Source organism: Rhamphochromis sp. 'chilingali' (assembly GCF_963969265.1).
Source record: "Rhamphochromis sp. 'chilingali' genome assembly, chromosome: 19".
NCBI classification, from domain to species: Eukaryota; Metazoa; Chordata; class Actinopteri; order Cichliformes; family Cichlidae; genus Rhamphochromis; species Rhamphochromis sp. 'chilingali'.
The window spans coordinates 7,456,804-7,474,980 of record NC_137946.1 but is presented as its reverse complement, the minus strand read 5'-3'; the positions used below and the strand labels follow the sequence as shown (position 1 = coordinate 7,474,980).

Below are 18,177 nucleotides of genomic sequence, written 5' to 3'. Positions count from 1 at the left end.
CCCCTGTTATACAAGTAATAAAGAATGGTCTTTCTTGTTTTTCTGCCAGCAATAAGCATGGCCACCTGTTTGGATTAGCTGGTGTAAAAATAACCGAAATGAGTGTCCTCAGTGGGCCAAGACAAAGCCCTCACTTATGTCTGGCTCTCTTCCTCTGTCGTCTATTATAAGCAAAGTGACTGCAACATCTGCATCAGAAAACCGGCTACAAAACCTTAGAAAACAAAATGGCTAACTAGGTACAGAATCACCCCCTCTGTGTCACATCTCCTCTGAGGCTCCCCGTATGTGCAGCAGTATGAAGGGCTTATTAATCCTCTGGGAGGCATGGGACAGAGGATGAGTGTTCCCAGGCTAGTTGTAATATCCTCTGGCCTGGCTCTCTGTTTATCTGCACACTGTCCATCCCCAGTGCCTCCACCAGCACCATCTGTCCCCTGCCAAACACTCTGGCTTAAATCCTCCCTGAGCCCCTGTCTCTCCTATTTTCATCCAATCAGCCTCTGTGACATCTAAATGTAAAATCCTCAGGTCAAAATATGAAACTCTAGGATAAGTAAAAGTTGTGCTTGGTGACTCAGTTCAATTTTCAATGTTAATTATAAAATGTTATTTAAAAAAATGGTTTTCATGCCCCATTGAAATCAGCTTTATAACATTTACACGTTTTTGTTGTAAGTATTTCCTTAGAAATTGAGGAAAGTTTGTATGTTCGCTCCTTGAATGCAAATAATTCCCCCTCTTTCTCCCCATACTTCTTTTGGTCCACTCCATCACAGCGGGCTGTGCCCTGGTCATTTCAGATTCCAGGCTTTGAAACTAGCACACTGCAGATCCTCTAATCTCAACTCATGGCTTTCCCCTCAGCTCTCCTCTGCAGTGAAGTACATATTTCAGGAAATCCTCCAGCCCATGTTACTTGTGTTTTGGGAACAGGCTTTAGTGTTTGAGAAAGCACTGACAAGCAAGATGTGGTTCTTGCAGTTAATTAAAGCAACAGAAGTGACATAAGTAGCTTTTTTTCCCATCTTTTTAACTTGGTGCACAGACTAGAATAAGTGGGAAAATAGGTAGCCTAATAACTCCTCTAAATACAACACTGTATGTCAACAAACTAAGTGGTGAATTTGTGGAGGGACATATAAATAAATTCCAATAATGTCTCTTTCCCCTAGGATAACTGCGTCGTGAGGCACAAGCTGTACACACAGAGCTATTTTTATATAATGCAACTGAAACACATCAAAATTATATGTGAGATATTAGATGCTATTTATACACAAATGATTAATGAATGTATTGGACTGCTTTGCATGGGGGACATTTATACACAATCTCTATACTTAGCATATAATACTGCAGTTACAGCGGCTGTCCACCTCATGCTCGTAGAGGTGTGAAGCTCAGCTGTGGATTTGTAGATCTCTGTCAAATTATTAATACATGTTTTCATTTGAATGTTCTCTCAGCTACAGTGCACACTTGCCAAGTGCATAATGATGTAGCATCCTTCACCAGTAGTTTGCATGTCAGAAGACAACTTCTCCGCAAACACTCACCAACTACTTGCTAAGTAGTTGTGAAAATGTGAAGAGTGTGATGCAAGCTGGAAACGGGGATCATTTGCATCAAAATAAACCTTTTTCCAGTTTAAATACAGTTGTTAGTTAAGTGTGCCTATGCCAAGAGGCACACTTATTACTATTCGTCGGATTTATTATTAAGTGTGCCTATGCCAAGAGGCACACTTATTACTATTCGTCGGATTTATTATTAAGTGTGCCTATGCCAAGAGGCACACGTATTACTATTCGTCGGATTTATTATTCTTATTCTTATTATTTTCCATTTTTCCACCTGAACTTTTGCAGCGAAACTCGCCCCACAGAAGGGTGTGCTATGACTTTTGGTGTTTATGACTTTTAATATTTTAGTGAAAATTTTCCCACGCTTATGTGCCGCACAATTTTGAGACAAGGGTTACATATGTTATATCATTTTGTCCGGCTTGGTCTGGACTAGTATGCTATGACTAGGGATGGGTATCGTTTAGGTTTTATCCGATACCGGTGCCAAATCGGTACTTTTGAAACGGTGCCGGTGCTCAAACGGTGCTCAAACCGGTCGGTGCTTAAAGAATGGAGAACACAAAATTGGTCCAAAAACCTCTCATGTTCAGCTGTTTTTTGTAAAAATATAACAATGTTAGCCTTTTCTGCAGCTATGGGGCATATATGGTATCACTCTTGGCTGGAAGCAGTGCTTAAACAATGGAAAAAACACAAACTTTGTCCTAAACCTCTCATGTTTAACTGTTTTCCACTTTTTCTTTGGTCATTTTAGCCTTTTTAGCCAGGGTGAAGGGAGTATCTGCCATCAAACAAGAGGACAGCCGCATGTAGCTATGATGATGTTTGCTAGTTCACCTTACATGCATTAATGTAATAACGTGGTTAGCCTACTCAACGTAAATTAGCTACTCACGCAGAGAAGAACGGCTGCTGCTGCCACCATCATCCATCATCATTTCTGCTACACTGGCAGGGCTAGGGGCCAGGACTCTCCTCTTCGTGTTTTTGGGGGATGTTGCATAACAGGCAACCCACCCCCAGTAGATGTGCTCGGTGTGAGGTCTCGCAGCAAGCTATCAAATACGGCACATTTCTGGGCTTTTAAAAAAAACGCTATGCGTCGCCAGGTGTTTCATCGGATTTGAGATGTTACCTCCTTTGACAGTATCACAGTATCAGCTTAAAGCACTTGTTGCTGCTGAGTTTGCATATTTTGCTATGAAGTACAGCCAGACTTTTGACCGCTTCGCCTTGGACATTTTTAATCTGTAGCTCTGCTCTAACAGAACGTACGTACCTGGCCCCGCCTACTATCCCCGGAAACGTAAAATGATTGGCTAGAATCTAAAGTGTATCACAGCTCAGGAAAAAAAAGCACCGAAATAAAGCACCGAAATGTGCGCTGCTTTTCGGTCTGGTTACTACCGTTTATGTCAGAACCGGTGCCATCATGGCACCGGACACCGGTACCCATCCCTAGCTATGACTTTTGGTGTTTATGACTTTTATAGTTTTTTAAATATTTAGATTGTAGTGCAAATTTTGGCCCATTTCTAGGCCCATGAGAAAGATTCAACTTTTGGCCCCATAGAAACAGACTTCATTTATGGTGTGTTGGCGCCATCTTTTGGTCCCACTGAAACAAATTTCAAACTTCATTTGTGGTGTGTTGGCTCTCTCTAGTGGTATGTCGGGAGTGGTACGGCCTGTCTACCCGTATTTGCATTACCGTAATGACGACAATATCAATGACGCGCACAGCGTCGCTGCTTTCAGGATCCATTGGAATTTTTAAGGTTGCGCGAACCATTGAATAATTACGGTAACCGCAAGGGTGTATGCTTGGTGGAACACTCCATATCCCACAATTCATAGCACGCCTCTACCGAGTCAAACAATGGCGGCTGCCACTTCGTTTAATATATTTCTCTTATTCATGTTTCTAGGTCACAAAATAAACTTTTAAGATATTTTCAGGCGAGAGTGTAGGTGTGTAAACGTCAAATATCTGCTCGTTTTGTCAAAACATCCCATATTAGCAACAGTTTTCTCACGATGTTGCTGCTAGCACGGCTAGCTAGCACGGCTAGTGCTGCTTCGCTCAAAAGGTCTTGGCTTTCATATGAGGCGGCGAGGCGGCCGCCGATCGACCAGTGGTGGCTAACGTGGAGCTCAAACAGATGGCAGCCACGGATCAGGGAAATTGAAGGCAGGAGAAGGAGGTTAACTGAATTTCAGGTAAGAAGTTATGAACTGCACTCTATTTGGGTCAGATATAAACCGAGTTTAGGTGTAGTTTATTTTCGTTGTGTTGACTTTTTACAATCAGTTCCAATAACTCGTACTGCGTGCTTGCTAGCATGACAGAGTTTCTATACAGCTGTGTGCGCGCTAAGTTACTGATGTTGAACTTTATTTTATTCATAAGGGTTAGTTCGTAGAGTTGCCAACCATTCCGTACAAACGGAATCGTCCCGCATTCAGAGAAAATATTACGCATTTCGTATTGAGCTGAAAAGGAACACAGTTTGTCCCGTACTTCAGGTAGAACGGAAGAAGACACAAAGCTGGATTTATTCTGTCGTTATACGCAGCCTCCCCTGTCATTCTCTCGCCTGTTGCAACTTCAATCATGAAACTGATCAATAATCGGCTTTTCTCTCTTGTTTGTTTATCGCGCTAAACAACAGCAGCACGTTTAAGCTTGATCAGCTGTTGTTAGAATTCATTTGATTTTAATTTCTAGTATCTGCTGATGTTTGCTGGAGCCACAGCTGTAAAGCGGCTGGTCCAAACCAGGAGATGTCCTTACTGAATCATCAGAGCTGAACTGGTGATGGAGAAACAGGTTTACCTTTTAGGTGACATGAATGAGTTGAAGGGAAGTTATGAACTGTTTCTGAGAGACAAATAACACAAATAACATAATATCCTTTTTTGTGTAGCTGACAGCTGGTAACTGTGCAGGGGCGGATCTAGCAAAGCTTTTGCCAGGGGGCCAGGTAGGGCATTAACAGGGAAAGGGGGACACAAAGATATACTTTTCTTTCTTACTCTCATATAAAATATTTAGCTTTTATTAAATAGTTATCTGAATCTTACAACCAAAGTTTGTATAATAATACACAAGATTGGCTGTAGACCATTGTTCATCATTCAGAACACTGTGGAAAAATAACAAAAAACAAAAAGTGAATACAAAAGTGCATAAATATTTATTTTACGTGTTTGATGTGTGTGGCAGGGCGTGGTTTGCAGTGCTGCTGCAGGGGAGGTGGACCCACGGGCGTAAAGTCTGTGCTCTCTCGGCTGTTTTTTGGGTGTGTGTTGGGCTGTGAGTTGAAAAGCTACAGCCGGCTGTGTGGGTACACCAACCATGTGTGAAAAGTGGTCCATAAAGTAATGCTACAAAGCGTGTTCATGCAAACATTGTCGGGTCTGCCGTGGTACAATGGGACTTCTGCTCATGAACCTCTGCGCACAGCGTCTGCAAATCGGGGCTGTACGAAGTCACCTCATCTTTACACAAAACTGTAAGCTGTCATCTGTGAGGCGCGAGCGGTGTTTGTTTTTACCATAGTTCATGGTGGAGAATTGCTGCTCTGCTGAGTTTTGCTCTCTGTAGCCGTATGAATGGCAAACTACACTGATTAGCAGCGGCATAGGCACACTTAAAATTTCTTCTGAAATTTTCGCTTTCTAGTTTTTCCATGTAAGCTATGGGCAACCACAGCAATCTGCTAGTGACCAGAGTTTGCCGAATGACTGGTTTCTGAGGCCAAACAAATCCCTCTAACTCATGCAATGAGGCACTAAGGAGACAGACTATTAGAAAAACTAATATTTAAATAAATGACCGCATGCACTTGACTGAGCTGAAAAGAAACAGTGGCACATACATGGTGTAAGGCAATGCTATGTTTGCTTTTTTTGGGGTGGAGATGGGAGGGCAGTAGTTACAGAAAAACTGGAATGTCAGCTAGAAATAGTCAGGAAAATGATCCCCTGTAAAATAGTAAACTTTCATTTTAACATCCTTAAAATGTCAATCTGGTCCATACGGTGGTGTAATATCACCAACCAATCAAGTCAATGCTCACTTTCCCTTGTTGCAGTCAACCTGCAGCATGTATTCAGTGTCCAATTCTAACACATTTACCCTGACAATAACTGGATCACACACACATTTCTTTCTTCACTTCACTCACTTTAATTTTGTCCTTCTCAAATTTCCCACTTTCTGTCGAGTAATCATATTTGCTGCCACTGAATAAATGGCTGACATCTTCGGAAACCCTACCCTTTTAACATCTAAAGGGCTCCTAGAAAGCCTTTAGTTCGTTAAAGCACCTTGGACTATATTTTCATCACTGAGCTCCAGATGTGGGGAACACAGAACCTCATGTTCCTTTCTATCTGCCTCTAGTGAGCTGCACGCCCTTGCTTGAGTTCTGATTCATAACGTGATCTTTTAAAAGGGCCTAGAGCATTCATGGTCCATAACTTTTAGATGCATGCCCCCAAGGAGGTGGATTCTCCAGTTTCTCCCTAATGGAAAAGGCTAGGGCATGAAACTTGACACCTAATTCCTTTAAACCCAGCAAAAGATCTATTCTACACTGTAGGGTTAATCAGTAAGGCTGGAGGACGGATGCTAGAATACAGATGAGAGTCAGATGTAAGGAAGAGGAAAGAGACATGAGAAGCCCAACTCCTCCACCTACTACACCATCTGACAGCTCTCTGAAAAACCTAATTTTCATTTTGTGCTTCATGCCTGTTTTTCCTGGCTGCAAGATCTGCTCATTGGCATTGTCTCTGGAATTGCAAGTTTTCTTTTTAAGGAAACAGACAAAAAGAAAAAAAAAAAACAGAGCAAAAGAAAAAGCATGCTGTTTGGTGGGCACTGGCATTCATTCAGCACTATGTCTGGCACCCACCAGTCACTTGCCCTCACTGAGCGAGTAAAGGTCAGACACTTCCTGCAGTGCCCCAGAGGATGGCATTGTATCAAAGAAAGAGAGAGAAACAGTATTTGCATTATAAACTATATGAAACATACTCGACTGTTTGCATTCAGTTTTTTCTGCTGGAAGAAAAGGCTACAGAAAATCATCATTTATAGAGATTCACTGATATTAGGCCTTATTTAGTGATACAAACCCCATCAGTATCGGCACTGGCTATATGCTAAATTGTTATGAGAAAATCCTAACCCTACCCATTCCCACTAAACCCTGCCATCAACGCGATAGATAGTTCTTTGAGAAATAATTAATAGCTTCTCTCAGACACACAGATTTCTTTCTGATCCTCCTCTTGAATCGATGAACTCGGTGTCTTCGGTGGTACCAGCCTCACATTCTCTCTTCTACAAAACAATTATCAGCCAATAACAGCACTACAGAGTAGCAAAGGACCATAAGGTCTACGCTGCCTGTAAGGTCCAACTGCTGAGAAAGCCAGTCTTCACAATAACATCTGCTCAAAATGTGAGTCAACAAAGGCCCTTTTATGGCTACCAGGAGCCGGAGAGATAGAAGAGCTGTCAGTGTGTCTCTTTTATCAGATTGGCTAATATAAGCAGGTCCCTTTGGTAAATAGCAGCCAAGTATTGCCAGAGTCAAATGCTCTGACTCAAACACTACAGCAGTAGTAAAATGTCCCACTTTATCTCCATCTTCTTTGCTGAAGCCCCCTTCTGCTTTCATGGCCTGCATAACTTAACAAGGGTGAAGTGGCAGCCTAAGAGGCGCACAGTGTTGCTGACATCCTCCCGCCTCGTACCTCTGCGACTGCCGCTGACAAAAACATACCAATTTCTAATTCTACCAGGAAAGATCCACAGGGGAGAAATGAAGCCAAACATTCCCTCCAAAAAGAAACTGTCAGCCAGGATCCATAGACGTTCCCGGGCTCTCTGCTGCATGAATTGCTGCAGTCTGCTGTTCGTGTTTGGCCTCACTGCTCTGCTCTACTGTACAGGTGTTTTTGTCTTCATTATTTGAACTGCAGTGTCTTTGTGTAAGACTCTCTAGTTGGCTAGCTCATTATGACCTCTCTTTTCTTTTTGCCTTGTACTCTCTTGGGTCTAATGTATGTAGATAAAGCTGAACTTCATTCAGCTCCATTTTAACAATACAGAAAGAATTTCTACCAGAAATGTATTTCATCAGGTGTAATACGCCTTATTAGCATAAAGCACTGGAAATGGCATAATTTCACTTATGACTGAAGTGGAAATTCCACTGATTGCATAAGTTTAAAACGCTGCCAAAAGTAAGAAACTTTGACTAGACCATGGCACAAAAATCACTACAAAGGAGCATACAATTCAGGTAATGTTCATTTTATTTGGACGTAAGAATGTATTGTATAAGCAGAATCACAAGTGGAAAACTAAAGGAAATACAACCTGCTGGTCTAATTCTGAAGAAATCTTATATTGTTTAACTGTTGCATTGGCTGTTCTGAAATCTGTGCATTTGTAAAAGCGTTTATTAGTTCACTACTCAGCATTGATTAGAAATCAAAAGGTTACAAATCAATAATTTAATATGGAATGACTACTATAAATACTTTGGGCAATCGAGAAGAGAAATGAAATGTGATCCAATAGCAAAATTCAGTTGTTACATTTTGCAAATTCAGATCACATAATGGTTTTAAGGATAGATCTTTTTCATCTGCAAATATAAGAAATAGTTTTTATGTTTGATTTGTTTGTAAAGCTGTAAGCCCAGAGCTGAAACAATACAATTAAGTCCTTTGTTTATGAGGGTACACACATGGGAAAACAAAAAGAAATAAACAGAATGATCCACCGGCTAGATTCCACTTTAAGCAACACCTGCCCAGGTCTGACAACACTTCTGGCGTTGCACAGTTACTCCAATTGCACCGTCACGTCCTGAGGTAATGTAATAAAAACGCAAATTAAAAGACAGAAGAACCACATTCTGCTATCAAGTAAGGCTGCACGATTAATCGTTAGAAAATCGCGATCTCGATTCATACCCCTTGTGTGGTGTTCGTATTTTTGTTACTCAGCCAGTGTTCATGGGTCTGGTGGACCCGCTAGAGTTTTGGCTTTCCAAATTAACACTATCAAACAATTTTATGTTAAATTACTCAACAGATGTTTACTTCATCCCAATTACAAGACATATGAACAGCAAACATGGTTAATTTTTTCCCTTTACCTTTGTTAGATCACATTTATGAATTAATGTGCTTCTCGTTTTTCTTTTATATAAAATGTTATAAATAAATCAGTTATAATCAAGTGGAGTGAGTGGAAAGACACAACACATTTACACGTGAAAAAATAATTAATTGTTTAATTTTTCTTTTGAAAAAAACTGAACACGGGTCTCACAGACCCGAACACCATACAAGGGATACTTATGTGCGATCTCATTTCCAAATGACAACGATTTTTAAAAAAAAGAAAAAAAAAGAAAAGACGACGACAACGATTGTACCACATTTTGATCCGGGACGTACTCTGCATAAAAACAAGCGCTCACTCTTCCTGCTCAACAAATGGCAAGGGCGGAGCCTTATACCACGTGATACAGAAGCTGTGCCGTGTGATGCTAAAATTAGCAGGGAAAAAACAACGGAGAGCACGTCAGGGATGATGAGAAAGTGACAGGAGAAAATCCGTTCCGGTCAACCACCCAAACATCAATAACGGGAACCTTATACAGCGCTTCCCTATACACGTCGAACTCCCGCAGGCACAAAGAAATTACGGAGGCTATCACTCATCACCTGACCAAAGATATGGCTCCCATCAACACTGTGCAAAACGAGGGATTTAGGAAAATGATCAACACCCTAGACAAATGCTACACAGTGCCGTCCCGCAACTATTTTTCTATTGTTGCACTACCTGCTCTATACACGCAGTGTCGAGCAACGGTGGAGACAGAATTTCAAGCAGTACAACATTTTGCGGCAACAACAAAACGTGAGACATTTGTTGTTTTTATGTTCATTCTCAACTGTTACGAAGTTGATGTGCAGTTAATAAGTGCAATAAATATTTATACTGGAAAAGAAAATCGTGAGAGAATCGTGATCTCAATTCTAAGCCAAAAAATCGTGATTCTCATTTTATGCAAAATCGTGCAGCCCTACTATCAAGTATTATAGCCAATTTAACAGGTATTTAAGGTATCAGAATCAGAATACTTTATTAATCCTGAAAGAAAATTAGGGTTACAGCAGGCAGCACGCTAATGGCGCATGCACACTTACAAAGGAACCTTCTGACCAACTTTACACAAACATCACATTGGGGAGACATGTCAGGTAAATACTCATTCTGTTAAAATCAAGAAACAGCTGGTATCATTATCATATATGAAGCATGTGCATACACTCAATATGAAGGTCTATATTCACTCATTTGCCTGGTTTCCCAAGTGTTTGGCTGGTAGTATACTCATTACATCCCTTCCACTTTCGCACACTGTAAAACTCAATGCAGAGATAATCGCTGCAAACCAATCATCTATCGCCCCACCTTCTTCAAGCCAATCAGCCTCTGCACTGCTCTTCTTTCATTCCCCTTGCAGATGCCTTTGTGCGACCTACCTCCTCCTCATCTCTGCCTCACGCAAGTCACTTCATCCAAGCCTCCAGCTTATGTTCATCACAACCACCAGCGTTTAGACTCTGGAGGGTCCTGGCCTAATTCCTATCAATGTTGGGATTTTATTTGGCTGTGATGGGCCTTCAGAGTCTAATCGCCAAATAGCATAACTGAGTTCTGTATATCAGTAAATCATGTTCAAATACTTCCATACTAAAGATATCTCCTTGTTGAAATGGAATGATTAACTTAATTATATTTATATGTTAATATTTAATTATATAATATGTGTACCCACATAGCTGCAGCTTTTCTTGGCAAAGACACTTTTGCAATACGGTTAATGCAATACAAATGTTTTCCCCAGTTTTCACTTTTACTGTGAAATACTGATTCAGTCATCAAAGGACACTGACTTTTAGGACTGCAAAATCTGAAACAATACGACACAAGCTTAGTAACAGGGCTGCACAATATTGTGTCGTTCACAATAATACCAGTAAAAACTTGTACGTGACATAAAAATGTCGTATCATGTTATTGCCGATAGATATGTCGTGCTTTTATATTTCCTAAATGTAACTTCCCCACACTGCCATGCATTAATGCCTTTAATAAAGAAACACCAAGTACCTTCTCACAGTAAACGGGCAAAATCTTGCAATTTAATGAATACATTAGCGATAAGCAAGGCAGTGTGAGCAAATTACATTTAATTGTTTTTATGTGATAATACTGCGCAAGCTGTTACTGTTAAAGTTGGTTTTTTCTTCATCTGTTAAGAAGTTGCACTTTTACTTAAAATTTCCAGGGAAAATAAAATGTTAGTGTATATGTTTTTGTTTTAACATAAATATTGTTATTGCAAATTTCCTTGACATATCATGATTGTGCACATTTTGAGGCTCATCCATCCCTACTTATATTCTTACTTATACTAAAATGACTGTGTCAAATAAATGTAAATACATTCACAGGTACTTTCTATCCGTAAAATGTAATATGGGCATTTTTTCCCACAGTTCCTAATAAAGACGCCTCCTGTGTCACCAACATTTTCATTCTGTAAATTAATTATAATTAGTCTAAGTAATTGCTTGTGGTTGCCTGATCAAAGTGGTGACATAGGCTTGGAGACATAAATGGAGTTGACAGTGTGAGGTGTTAGGAAGATGACCATTGTTGGCAGCAGTAATGTCTTACTTCGGCATGCTAATGTACCACTTAGAAGCTCAAACATGCCTGCAGAGTACTGACAGCACATCTGATATAGCCCTCACTCAACCCGCCACACTACATGTAAATGCCCAGAGATTTTAATTCAGGGCCCGATTCCCAATGATTCCCAATCACTGCAATAAAAGACTGTAACCACGAGGTTCCATTGTGTGGAAGACTGGCTATAAATGACAGTAAACAATTTTCTTAAAAGATAACATTCTTTACAATATTTCTAATAAACAGTGCATTTTATCTCAAACTGATCCATTCTTACGACTCAGTCACAAAAATAACTTGTGGATTTTCCACTAAGGGTGTCTGCTGAACAACAGATAGAGGGCTCGGTGGGGGCTTACACCTTACATATCTCTCTCCTCACATATCAGTCCTGTATCAGGTTTGAATTCTCAGTCTGGGACTACGTCTGGCAGAACCTGTCTGATAGAGCTCTTAAATAATTTACGATCCACTATCGATGGAAATTACGTGTAAACTCTTTCTCAGAAGAGGGTAGTTACTGCAGACACAAGCAGGCTTTCTTTCTGTTTGAGCTACACTGTAAAAAAAAAATCCTAAAAAAACAGTAATTCTGGCAGCTGGGGCGCCAAAATAATACCAGAAAATAACTTTCCCATGAAAATACGGTTATTTTCAGTAATGACAATACTGTTTGTTGCCCTAATTTTACATGGGATTTTGCCTTTTTCAAGTGCTTTTAAACATTAAATTAGGAACAATTTAATGTGATTAAACAATGAAATTACCTATAAAAAAGGTCAATGAATGCGGCAATATGAATAATAATGCTTAAATGTACAGAAATATACAGGGAGTGCAGAATTATTAGGCAAATGAGTATTTTGTCCACACCATCCTCTTCATGCATGTTGTCCTACTCCAAGCTGTATAGGCTCGAAAGCCTACTACCAATTAAGCATATTAGGTGATGTGCATCTCTGTAATGAGAAGGGGTGTGGTCTAATGACATCAACACCCTATATCAGGTGTGCATAATTATTAGGCAACGTCCTTTCCTTTGGCAAAATGGGTCAAAAGAAGGACTTGACAGGCTCAGAAAAGTTAAAAATAGTGAGATATCTTGCAGAGGGATGCAGCAGTCTCAAAATTGCAAAGCTTCTGAAGCGTGATCATCAAACAATCAAGCGTTTCATTCAAAATAGTCAACAGGGTTGCAAGAAGCGTGTGGAAAAACCAAGGTGCAAAATAACTGCCCATGAACTGAGAAAAGTCAAGCGTGCAGCTGCCAAGATGCCACTTGCCACCAGTTTGGCCATATTTCAGAGCTGCAACATCACTGGAGTGCCCAAAAGCACAAGGTGTGCAATACTCAGAGACATGGCCAAGGTAAGAAAGGCTGAAAGACGACCACCACTGAACAAGACACACAAGCTGAAACGTCAAGACTGGGCCAAGAAATATCTCAAGACTGGTTTTTCTAAGGTTTTATGGACTGATGAAATGAGAGTGAGTCTTGATGGGCCAGATGGATGGGCCCGTGGCTGGATTGGTAAAGGGCAGAGAGCTCCAGTCCGACTCAGATGCCAGCAAGGTGGAGGTGGAGTACTGGTTTGGGCTGGTATCATCAAAGATGAGCTTGTGGGGCCTTTTCAGGTTGAGGATGGAGTCAAGCTCAACTCCCAGTCCTACTGCCAGTTTCTGGAAGACACCTTCTTCAAGCAGTGGTACAGGAGGAAGTCTGCATCCTTCAAGAAAAACATGATTTTCATGCAGGACAATGCTCCATCACACGCGTCCAAGTACTCCACAGCGTGGCTGGCAAGAAAGGGTATAAAAGAAGAAAAACTAATGACATGGCCACCTTGTTCACCTGATCTGAACCCCATTGAGAACCTGTGGTCCATCATCAAATGTGAGATTTACAAGGAGGGAAAACAGTACACCTCTCTGAACAGTGTCTGGGAGGCTGTGGTTGCTGCTGCACGCAATGTTGATGGTGAACAGATCAAAACACTGACAGAATCCATGGATGGCAGGCTTTTGGGTGTCCTTGCAAAGAAAGGTGGCTATATTGGTCGCTGATTTGTTTTTGTTTTGTTTTTGAATGTCAGAAATGTATATTTGTGAATGTGGAGATGTTATATTGGTTTCACTGGTAAAAATAAATAATTGAAATGGGTATATATTTGTTTTTTGTTAAGTTGCCTAATAATTATGCACAGTAATAGTCACCTGCACACACAGATATCCCCCTAAAATAGCTAAAACTAAAAACAAACTAAAAACTACTTCCAAAAACATTCAGCTTTGATATTAATGAGTTTTTTGGGTTCATTGAGAACATGGTTGTTGTTCAATAATAAAAATTATTCTTCAAAAATACAACTTGCCTAATAATTCTGCACTCCCTGTACAGTTGGTTTAAATAACAATGGGTTGCATTCATATAGCGCTTTACGAGACCCTCAAAGTGCTTTACAATTCCTCTTTATAATTCCCCTCTGGCCATCACCAGTAGGTGAAGTGTCTTGCCCAAAGACACAACGACCGAGAGTGTCCGAGTCGGGGCTCAAACCGGCAACCTTCTGATTATAAGGCGAACTGCCAACTCTTGAGCCACGATCGCCCTAAATAACAATAATTATTATTATTATTTGATGTAAAAAAAGTTTATACGAATCATTTTATATCTTTTTCCATAGCATTACATTTGAATTTAACAGTTCAATCTTTCAAATAACGGACAAATATTTGTGAAATTATGATGCATTTGTGAATGTATTTTAACAATCTAAATATGCATATGTTCAGACAGATACATTTAAAAAACAAGAAAATTATGTTTTATTACATTTACAGTGATTTTACGTTAATTTACATTTGAAATGTAAAATCCCAGTCTATTTATGTGAATTTAATGATATTCTAGAACAGTGGTTCCCAAACTTTTTTTGCTGGGCCCCCCTTTGTTTTACAAGAAAAATGTTCGCGCTCTATTTAATTTGTAAAATATGTGTACACACACACACACACACGTAGAAAAATATTTAGTATACACATCCAGAAATGCATATACTATTATATATTGTACATATATTTATTAGTTTCAGATGTAGCCATTCTTGTATTTTGCTTGTTTACATTATTGTATTTTGCACAACTCTGTTGCTTGTGAAGCTCGCACACAAGAATTTCACTCACATGTGCTGTACCAATGTACCCGCACATGTGATGTGACAATAAAGTGATTTGATTTGATGTATTGTTTAATTAATAAAACATCAGAAAGTAATAAAACACATTAGAAATAGCTTCATAACAGACCAATAAATCAACACATTTTCATCAGCAGATGTTTGAATGTTCAGTAAAAACATTTCAACAACAAGTTTATGATTAAAATGATCAATGAACTTCAGCCTTACGCTATGTAATGTACGTTTCATGTTGTACTCATGGTCCTTTGTTAGTCCAGTTTAGGATAATGTCTCTGACGTATGTTTCATATCAAATATATGTCATATCAAAACAAGCCCACACCTGCAGTTGTTTCAGTTTTTCACTGGTGTTTCCTGTCAGCTGGTCAACCTCACTCATCCATATCAGCCAACCAAACGACAAGTTCCTCCCTTTGTGCTTCAAACCCCTCCCACTCTGAAACAAGGAGCTGAAAGAGAGAGAAAAGAGTCAATTATAAAGAAGAGAGAAAAGTGAAACCCTCCTCAGAAGGTCTGACTCGCATACCTGCAGTTGACCTGTGATGGACTCCAGTTTGGTGTTCACGTCATCCCTCGCTGTTGCCAGCAGCCGAGTCTGCAGGGTGCCCTGGAAGAGCTGAGTTAATGTTCGACTCCTCCTGGTCAGGCTCTCCAGCTGGATGAGCTGAGGTCTCCCCTCTCGCCGCTGCCTCTGAACACAGAAACACAAATTGCATCTGAAGCAGGAGGTGCAGATTGTTTGCTATTCTTTTCTAAATCCAGGCTAGATCACGTGGAGGTATTTGGAAAACTTTTTTGGCCAGTGGACGACTGTTGTCTTGCAGAAAGTCAAATCAATCAAACATATGCGATACACAATCAATTCACAAGAACACATTGTAAAAAATAAGTCCAGTTCTTGCCTGATTTCAAGTGAATTCTGCATCAAAACAGGGTAAAATGAGTGTTTGCAGCAAATGTGAGCACAAAGCCTCACTTTGTACAAGCCTGCTATTAAAGTTCTCCTCTATGCAGACGACTTTCCTGTTTTCAAGGCACAACTTGGATCTGCTGTACGAATCTTATGGATACACACTAAATGAAACAATAGTGTGCATGACTCCAGATTCTGATCCCTCATCCTAATATGGTCCCAACATAGCAACAGCAATAAAGCAAATGTTGAGGCTTCAAAATACAAAGTCCATAAACCAATGGCTGACATGGGTTTTATCATAAGGGTGATAAATATACAGATTTCAGTCTGTCTTAGAGATTTGATGTTCATTTACCTGCAGATGCCCTATACGTGCCTGTTCCATGGTTTTTCACAACATTTTGCACATCACTATTTAATACAGGAATAGGTGAACTAAAACAAGTCATCTTTCTTTGTGAGAGGACCATATTAATTAAACAAACCTCAATGACATCATAGGGATCCCTAAAGATGCTCCTGCTGCTTCTCTTCCTCCTCATCCTAAGCTTCCTTCTCCTTGTCCTCGCCTTCCATCCAATTGTAATTCAACCTAATTGTGTTTCTCCCCCTCCTCTTCCTCATTTTGTTGGAGCTGTGAACACAATTAATGTGAATCTGGATTAATTTGTGCAAACAAGAAAAATCTACAGCTTTTTGGTCAGAGGTGCTCTTGTGATTTAAGCCGGGTAGAGTAGATTTATGTGTTGATGCTACCTGCTTCAGCTCTGGCTGCTGAGTGATATTTACACCCTGGCTGGATTACAAACTTTAACCATGTGCTGAACTTTGGCCCAGCGTTGATACCTCTTGTTAGTATGACGACCTCTTCTTAGCTTGTATGTATGATGGTGGATAAATGAAATATACAAAAAAAATTAACTATATTACAAAATAACATCTATCTTGGAAACATCAAATGACCGGAGCATAACTTGTCAACTAGTCCGAAACTAAGTTATGCAGGAACAGTCAAAGACACACCTTCTCATGTTTGAAACCATTGTTTGAAAGGTTCTTTGTGGCACCAAAAAAGGTTCTTCTATGGCATCAGTCTAAAGAACCACTTTCTATTCATTTCTATATAATTCGATTAGACAATGAAGAGTTATCTAATCTAATTATTCATTCAAAACACTTATGCATAGCTGTATTTTATACAGCTCATACAGAATTCAAAGTACAGGTTCATGTGAGTATTTAATGTACGGCTCAGATCTACAGAATTTCAGAGTTTCTAGAGCAGACACATAGCTCACAACAGGCTTCAGGCGCCATTTTAGTGACTTTAACAATATATTAAATTTTAATTTCGGTCTAGCTGACATTAGGTTATGTACGCAGCACGCAATTGAACCACATATTTTAGAAGCCAAAGGTTCAAATTAGCTGGGAGCAGCTTCACTTAATTATAACAGTGGTTTTGTTAGGAAAACAGTTGGATACTAAATTGCGCTGACCTCAACGGCTAACGTATCTAGCTAATCGCTACTGTTAGCACAACATTAACAGCAAGCTACAATGACGAGTAACAAAAACAAAACAGTAATAAGGTTTTAATGAAAATGTTTTACCTTTTCCAACAGTCCCAGAATCCACAGCTTCAAAGTCCAGCAGGTACTGAAGACTGTTATCCGTTTCGCTGTCACCGTCCGTGAGAAAGAGTTTTTTCCCCCGAAAGGTCAAGGCCCGCCGCTCGACTTTACATACTGCTGGGTGGTTTGTAAAGTTTACAATAACTAGTATTATCATTATGCTATATTTTCAAAAATATATAATAATCTCAAAAGTAATGCCTTGGAGTAGAAAATAGTAATGCTTTATTAAAATTTAAAACTAAAGTACAGTATTTGAATGTGTGTATTGTGTCTACTGTTTGTTAACTCACCATATTCATAATGTGTTTGCGGGGTTAGGGGTGTGTGTGTGTGTGTGTGTGTGTGTGTGTGTGTGGGGGGGGGGGGGGGGGGGGTTAGGGTCTTTAGGCTTTGGCCCCCACCCCTGCCACCAGTATATTTTTAAGCAAATATTTCTAACTTTTATTTGAATATTCAGTTTCCTACCATCTTCTCTTAAAGGGTAATTGCCAGGTAACCCGCCCTCCCCCTTCGCACACACATACACACAAAGAAAACACACAGTATAATTCACAGCCTCGTTATAGTGAGTAAATATTTATGCCATTTACACCATCAAACTTAAATTGCTAAGGATGAAGAACCTTTTGTACTTTAAAGAACCATTTGTAATAGATGAAGAACCATCCACAAAATAAAAAGGTTCTTTGACGTATGACGGTTCTTTAAAGAACCATGAAGCCATCTGAAGAACCATTTAAGAACCATAATTTTTCTGAGTGTAGCGCTACGCGTTCAGCGGGAGGCGTGGATGATGAGCGGCGATAAACTTGCAAAAAGCAAGTTATGCCCAACTCCACTGGTGGATTCTGACAGTGTGGAAAAGTGTGAAAACATCCACGATCACCAACGGATTTTGAAGGGCTGGACTGCTGCATGATGGAGAGGAGGACACCGCCACGGCCCTTCTGAGGGTGTTCGACTCTGACACTGACAACGAGGATTTCTTTGGTTTTGAAAGTGACAACGAAGGAGAGAAGCGGAGAGTGGATGA

At 40.0% G+C, this 18,177-nt stretch overlaps 1 protein-coding gene across 4 annotated transcripts in view; it reads right to left on the bottom strand.

The window, feature by feature from the left end:
• Window positions 1-18,177, bottom strand: part of srrm3 (serine/arginine repetitive matrix 3) — a 146,242-nt gene that overhangs the window by 100,708 nt on the left and 27,357 nt on the right. The window contains exons 1-4 of one of the 4 annotated variants that reach the window (XM_080866775.1): window positions 17,121-17,185; window positions 15,993-16,141; window positions 15,118-15,282; window positions 14,914-15,040 (exon numbers count right to left, since the gene is read on the bottom strand). The exons of the other annotated variants lie outside the window; for them this stretch is intronic. The gene's annotated coding sequence lies outside the window, so the exon portion shown is untranslated. Of the gene's footprint in view, window positions 1-14,913; window positions 15,041-15,117; window positions 15,283-15,992; window positions 16,142-17,120; window positions 17,186-18,177 lie in introns of those variants that run through there. 4 annotated transcript variants of the gene reach the window in all.